Below are 7,795 nucleotides of genomic sequence, written 5' to 3' on the forward strand. Positions count from 1 at the left end.
ATCCCAGAGCCAACACTGGTCCCATAGTTGCATCCAGCTATATGGCCAAACCCCAGTGCAGGAAGAGAGCCAGGCACGGTCAGAATGAAGCTCTTCAAAGATGGGAAGGCACTGCTGAAGCTCTCTTCTCCCCAGCTCCTCTCCTCAAAGTCAGGATGCCCTGGTGATGGGCTCACAGGCAATAATGATATCACAGAATATACTTTACAACATCCTAACTTGCTCTTCCAGCCAGTGCGACTTGATTTCTTAACAGCTGCAAAGATCTTGTGGGCAGTTCATTATTGACAAACCCAGGGCCAAAAAACCCCACTGCCTCAGACATCGAACCACTAAGTCTGCCTCCCCAGACCAAAACCCCTGCCATCAAGCCATTTATGCTTTCATAGACCCCGCAAGTCAAAGAGTACAGCCTTTAGCATAAAGCAGATCGCTTACAACCCTGACAGTCTTGCAAACAAGCAAACAACCTTGTTTCACAGCGGCTCTCCAAAGCGTGCCATGCCAGAAACCCAACAGCTAATGCGAAAGCTTTGCCCTCTGTTGGGTACGCTCGGCAGCACCCCGGGCACGCACCCCCGGGCCAGCGCGGCCAGGGCGCAGCAGCGCTACCTCCTGCCACACGCGCTTCTCCAGGCCCCGAGTTGCTGAACAGAAACAACTCTCCAGTGCTGCCGGCCCGCGACTTCGGGCATCGCTTCAGCGACCGAACCAGCTTCTAAGCAGAGCAGCGCGCCTGTGCCTTCCCTCCCCTCGGTCACCTCTGTACCTCGCTGCCCGGCGGGATGACCCCAACCACCGAGCCGCTGGGGGTCTGCGGTGCGGGCACGGAGGCACCAGCGGAGCCCCCGCTCCGGCACGGGCTCCCTCTCACCTCCGCAGCGCACGGGTCCGCCACGGGCACGGCTCGGCTGGGGGAGCGCTGCCCCCCCCAAGGGCTGCCCCTGCGGGCCTCGGCGGCGTTCCAGGGCTCCATCCCGGGGAGCCGAGCTGCCGCCCGCCGCCGGCAGGGGAGCGGGGCCGCGCCGCGGGACAGGGCAGCGCCCCGGCCGTCTTCCCCCTCCGCCCAGCCGGCCCGGGAAGCGCCGGGCAGGGGGAGCGGGGTCGGTGCCCCCGCAGCCGGCACCGCCGCGCCCCCCCCCGGCCGGGGACGGCCCCCCGCCGCCGGGCGCGGGAGCCGAGGAGGCTGTCCCGCCGCCCCGGCCCGGGCACCCCGGGGCAGAGCAGCGGCGGCGGGGTCCCGCCGGCGGGAGGGCGTGGTGGAGGGCAGCGCCACGGCCCCCGTCCCCCCGCCCCGCCCGCCGGGCGCAGGGGCAGGCTCGCCCCCTCACTCACCTCCCTCCCGCGGCCGCCCCATGCCGCTCCCGGCACCGACCCGCCGCCGCGCCGAGCCCCGCCGCCTCCCCTCGGCGGCGGCCGCCGTCGCTGCTGCCGCCGCTTTCCGCTTCCTGTGCCCGGCACCGCCCCGCCCCGCCCCCGGGCGAGGCCGCCCTCCCCGCGGGCCCGGCGGCGCCCGGCCGGGCCGTGCTGCAGCCGCAGCGGGCGGGGCCCCGCCGCTCCCCCCGGAGCCCCGGTTCCGCCTCAGGACCCCTCCCCGCAGCGCTGCCCGCCGGCACCGCGGCTCCTACGCGCGCTCCCGCTGCGCTTTCCCAGACCTGCCATCGCCCCCCCAGCGCCCGCTGCGGCGCCCCCCGGGGCTGACCCCTACAGCTCCACAGCTCTCCCGCCGTCACCTCCCCTGCCACCACCGCTCCCCAGAAAGCCCCCGTCCCTCTGACGCTGCCCTCACCCGCAGCCACGCTCACGGGCTCTCTCCGCGGCTGGGTGTCCTGCCGGCACTGCCGTGCCTCGCCCCCGGGACTGCTCGGCCTGCTCCGCCACCCGCAGCCTGCAGCGGCTGCGCGCTTTGCGCCTGGTCACAGCGGGCCTCCTGCCCCCGGGGAGAAGGGCCTGTTTGCCCCGAGCCTCCAGCGGGCTGCCCGAAGCCAGCCTTGGGCACAAAATTCCCAAATTCCTCACACTGCGTCCTCTGGGCAGCTGGGAGGGAAATGGGCAGAGCTCTGCGTGCCACGCAGGTCATCTTTTCTGTATTCTAATGTTGGTCCTTTTTCATTTCACCTTTGGGTTGTCTTACCCTTCAAAAATAATTACGTTTTCAGGCCATGCACTGAACCAGCAGCTGGGAATGCATGAAGAAAATCTAGACCTCCTAGATTCCAGACCTGCGCTTTGAACTACTCAAGAACGATCCAGTCTACAAAGGGAACAAATGCAGAAAACACTGAAGCTATTCCTGTCAGATAGTTTTTGTGTTCCATTTTTGTGGCTTCTGTAGATTGCATCTATTATATTTCCTCTGCAATTTCCCCTTTTTCCAAAATAATACTACTCTTTTATTAGTGGTGCTTGCCCCCTACTCAGCATCCATACAACACGGTGTGACTTTACAATGGAACAGTCAGCCGGGTATTAGAAGAAACATGTCCGTATCACTCGGATTTGGTAATGACATTACCTCCTGTTTTGCATGGCGTACATGCTTACCCAGCCCCGTGCCTGACTGGAAGAGGCCGATATCAAGTGATAGGCTCCATCTTGTATTATGCATCAACATGTGTCTAAACTTGCCCAAGGCCCGAGCGCTCCGCTGCATTCCAGGCAATGGCCCTGCCCTGGAAAGCATCTGACACCCTGCTGCAAGCCTGCCTCAGCCTGGCGGGCTGCTAGGGGCTCCCCACCGCCGGACCATCCCTGCTCCCTCCCTGCTCGGTGGCAGGGAAAATGTGACAGAAGGCAACGGTTTATGGAGGCCATGCCTCTGGCACGGGGGAGAGGCCTGGTGCAAGGAGCAAGGTTTTACCTGTGCCACCTGGGGAAGATGCTGCCCTGCCTGGAACGCTATGGAAACTTGGGGGGGAAAAGGGCAAGGGGTCTTTTTCAAAGGTCGTTACCTGGACTTCTTTGAAAGCAACCAAGAAACTCTGCCAAACCTGTATTTCTTCCCCTACTATGCTGCTCCTGCAGCTGCTCAGTAATATTTAGAGGATTGCTAAATACTGGTTTTGTGGCCTACAGCAGCAGAGCTTGTTGCAGTACCCCACAGAAAGGAGATTGCTAAGGATGTAAACTGGGGTCATATACAAACCTCAGAGGAGTTTGCACCTACACCCCATCCAGACCTAGCTGGTCTACGTACCTGTTAGACCCAGCGGTGACGCCCACTTGCACCCAACCAGGTCAAGCTGTTACACAGAATATTGGCAAAGGAGGAATACACTGAAGATGGGCTCGGGGCAGATGCTGAGATACTGTTACATGCTTCTCTCTCATCATCTGTTCAAACCACTGAAACATGAAGGAATATTTTACAAGTCCAGCTCCTTGTGTGGTAGGATCATAATTCAGAAACGTGTGAAGTGCTATGCTCTTATACACTACTGAATAGTGAAGATTAAAAAAAACCAACACAAAACCAACAACCAACCAACTCTGAAGTACCCAGAACGGATGTCATGGATTCACAGGAGAATGTTGGAAGGGATTTCTGGAGGTCCAGTCTTCCCACTCAGAACAGGGTCAATTAGAGCAGGTTGCTCAGGGCTGTGCCAAGTTTTGAGCATCTCCAAAGACAGAGTCCACAACCTCCCTGGGCAACCTGTTCCAGTATTTAACACCTGCATAGTAAAAAATATTATAAAAAAATAATTCTCACATTTAAGTGGAATTTCATGTATTTCAGTTTGTAGCTGTTCCCTCTTTTCCTTTCACTGGATACCACCAAAAAGAGTCTGGTTCTATTTTTTTTTCCTCCATTCCATCCGGTATTTATGTATGTGAATACACATTTACACACATTGATTCCACTCTGAAACCTCTCTTCCCAGGGCTAAAAAATCCCAGCTCTCCTGGCCTCTCCTGGTGTGTCAGATGCTCCAATCCCTGAACCATTTTAGCTGGACTCACTCCAGTAACATCGATGCCACACAGAGGTGGTCTCTGGTGCAGTGTGCGCTCCGTCTGCATGTAATGCAGAACAGTTCAGTTCCCCTCTGTTTTGATCTTTTCCTGTTCCTGCTGGCATAGTGGCCAGGAGATGTTTCAGGAAGGATCTGCAAGTGGTCAAGTACGTGGACCAGGGCACTGCTTTATGGCATGTTCTTAAGATGCACACACAGACAGATGAAGAAGTAGGACACTCTTATGAAGCCAGGCCCCAACTTGGCCTGTTTCATAATGTGGCACACAGAAAAGGGGTATGATCTCAGATTCTTCATCCCTTTCTGCAGTGGACTTGCATAAGATCATAAATACGTTTGATTTGCTCCTAATTTCTCTCTCTTTGGTAAAAAAAGAAAAAAATCTTTGTGAATGACGATGCTGCAACTTCGAGTTCATTGGAAGTAGCAGAGGAAGGCTAGTAGATGCTCTGCACTTACTTCAACAAATAAATTAATAAAATAATTCTTTTTTGTTCAAGCCAGCAAAAATTGAGACTTTTTCAGATCTTACAAGAAGCACCTGGATTCCCTTAACTCTCCTTTGGCTTGTTTTTTTCAACGGAAACATGACTCACATTCTTATTTCATGTAGCTCCTTGAGGGGATTGTTTCTATCCTTAACTTTGAAGAAATACTCAGAAAAATGTTAGAAAGTGCAAGCAGGAACATTCTCTTCCTGGTTGAACCATAAGGATCCAGACAATTTTTGTCCTCATCACATTTTCAGAAGGCTCTAGGTGTCTTCCCACAAATGCAATACCATCTGACCATGGCCAAGACGGGCGAATGGTAGAGCCCAGCATGGAAACCACACACCAACTCATGCATACAGGCCATTCAAAAAGATACAGACATCTGCTTTTTAGAGGCAATACTCATATATAGTTCTAGTAATCCTGCTGCTGCATTCCTCAGGCTTGTATTTTTCACTCTGAAAAGCACAAGTTGGACAGAAAACCAGGGAGAGATGGATCTGCAGTCACAGTTGTGTGGAACACAAGTAGTCTTGGATCTACTAGAAAAGGCACTTTCTAGAATGTGGACATTATCCCTTCTTATAACAAATCCCTTGGGGTTTTGAATCACACATTTTGATTTGCTGACCACAGTGCACAATCAATTTTGCTATCCAGTCAAATTAGCTTCTTCATTCTCTTTTCTAGGATCATCTATTGTAAAGCGGTTGAAGCTTTCACACAACTTGACATGTAGGTTACACTTTTAAGTCATCTCTTTGCTCCAACGTTTTCTTTCTTTTTTCCTCCAGGATCATTAGATCCACTCATTTTTAAATAAACCCATCTACTTATCCTTGTATTTTTCTACCGATCATTTTTGTGGGCCAAATTCTGCCTTGTTTGGAGACACATACATACAATATTTTTGTTAAGATACTGAGGTTGAATTTGCTGTAGATTTTCTCTATCACTCTGGAAACCAGCCTTCCTCTTTCTTTCCAAGATCCAGACTCCACCTTCACCAACACACAGTGACATCTCCAGATAATTTTGTCTGTGCCAAAATTCAGTGACAAAATCACATATTTACACATGTCCAAAAAGCCCGATTGGTTTCTCCGTTTCTTTGTTTTGTTTACCATTTCCTGAGTAGAATGAAAAGATCATTCTTAAGTTACAGGCCCCAGAGACTCCTCACCAAAGACAGGATTTGTCTGCACAATGCTTTGAGAATCAGAGGCTGGGCCTTGTCAAGTAAGAAACATAAGCATGAGCTGAGCCAGCACAAGTATAAACGCCATTCTGAAACACTGCCCACTCTTATACAGCATCAGCTGGAGCCTCCAGCATGGGGTGGAAAGATTTTCACTGCAACGGGATGCCACTTCATAGGTCCTATCTGATGGAACTGCTTGTACAGCCAGTCTGAACTGTGCATGATCTTGCTCTGTGCCACTGACCTCAATCTAGCAGCACACATCTAAAGTTTAAGTAAACACACAATGACAGATACGCACAAGAAGCCACATTTCAGCTCTTGCGCTGCAAAAAATCTTGTGTAGAGGAAAAGAGAGGCCAGAGGGACATGACTACAAATGAACACCTTCCTTCCTTTTTGGGGTGGTTGCTATTTAGAAAGGGAAAACGCGTGGTACTGCACAGCTGAAGAAACAGCATGACACATTTATTTTGTATAGCAACTTGCATAAAAGCTACTGAGCCTTTTACGGAATTAATTATCCAAAATACATGATTTCTGCCCAAATACAGAGAAAAATGGTGGTGGGTAGCACACACTAACGAAAACCTCACTTGGCTGAGATTCTGCAAAACCCAGTTCATGACTCAATTGAAATCTCACTTCCATTTCAAAGCAGATGGAGTTAGAATTTTTCTTCAGCAGATTTTAAAAAAGTTAAAGTTAAAAAAAAAAAAAAAAAAAGAGAAAAAACCCCAACAAAACCCCCACAATCCAGAAACATTTCCTAAGTAGATTTAAAGGGAAAAAAATATGGTAGATTTCATCTGTACAGGCCAAAAGGACTAGAGGGGGGAAGAGAACATCTTTCTCTGGCTTGCTCCTAACTTAGAGAGCTACGAGCTATTGCATACCCTGACCATTCCTCTGTGCGTGCCAGGAACCCTGCAGCCTGCTGTGGACCTTATCTTAGAGGGTAAGGGACATAACAGGCAGGTAGTCATGCCCTCCTCTCCTTTGTAGCTGTAGTCAAGAGTTACAGCAGGGTGGGGGGCACAGGACAGAGGCAGAGACCCATCTTCTCGTAGAAACAAAGGAAAGCAGGAGGCCTTACGTAGGAATACCTGGCGATAGTGGTGGTAGATGCACTACTTCAACCCATTGTGCAGAACTCAGCCACAAGACAAGTCTTGTCCACGTGTAGCTGCATGGTGGCCAGAGAACCCGTAGGTGGGCTGGGATTTGGTCCTAAGTGTGTGTGAAGTTGAGGAACAAGACTGCACACACTGGCACACTTGGGAATGAAACCTTTTAAAGAAGGGCAATAAATATACAGGAAAAGAAGAGGTGGAAGAACAGAGCCTTGAGTCTGCAGATTGAAATTACGTCTTCAGTCAAGCTGGCAAAAGGAAAAGCATAATTGGTGTTTTAATTCTGGCAAAGAGGAAGTGTTTTTCCAGGCTGGAGATCACTGCCCTGCTCTCTGAAGGGAGGCTGAAGACCAACATGTGCTGGTGCTGCAGCTGATGAACAGTGCCACCAGCCGGCCTGCTGGAAGAGCGCCAGCTCGCATACCTGGGTGAAAACACGATAATGTGCATCTCTACTCGCCACCTTTCACCCCAGAAACTCTTCACAGTCAGCCTTTGATCCTGCGAGCCCTTTGCCAGATACACGGGGGCTGTTCCTGTGAGCAGCTGCAAGAAAGGCCTTATCCACAGAGGTGCTATGCAGCACTAACTTTCCTAAACTTCAGCAGGGTCAAAAGAGATAACAAATCCTTTGGGGTTTTCCAGTAGAGTGGAGAGTGAATGACAGAGTATCCAGCTCAGGAAGGCTTCTTCTAGTGTGGAGCACACACCGGTCAGTGTGATGAGCCATGCCAGAATCAGGCCTGAAATTATTAACCAACCAGATGGTACTACAGAGGCAGTGTAAACGCAGCCCATGAGATGTGTGTTGGCAATTAGGTATTTAAAGACATACTTTCCACTGCTTGTGGGGTGATTTCCTATTGGAAGCTGAACTTTAAATTTAATTGAGTTTGGCACCTCACAGTCTCTCTGGTCAAAACACTTATTAGGAGAGCTATGATTGCCTGGTTGTACTAAAAAAAAAAAAACAAACCCTAGAAAATATGC

At 51.3% G+C, this 7,795-nt stretch overlaps 1 protein-coding gene across 1 annotated transcript in view; it reads right to left on the bottom strand.

The window, feature by feature from the left end:
- Positions 1–1,392, bottom strand: part of VANGL1 (VANGL planar cell polarity protein 1) — a 46,321-nt gene extending 44,929 nt beyond the window's left edge. The window contains exon 1 of the mRNA XM_040595127.1: positions 1,336–1,392. The gene's annotated coding sequence lies outside the window, so the exon portion shown is untranslated. The remainder of the gene's footprint in view (positions 1–1,335) is intronic.
- Positions 1,393–7,795: the final 6,403 nt, after the last annotated feature.

Source organism: Falco naumanni, chromosome 5 (genome assembly GCF_017639655.2).
Source record: "Falco naumanni isolate bFalNau1 chromosome 5, bFalNau1.pat, whole genome shotgun sequence".
Classification (NCBI taxonomy): Eukaryota; Metazoa; Chordata; class Aves; order Falconiformes; family Falconidae; genus Falco; species Falco naumanni.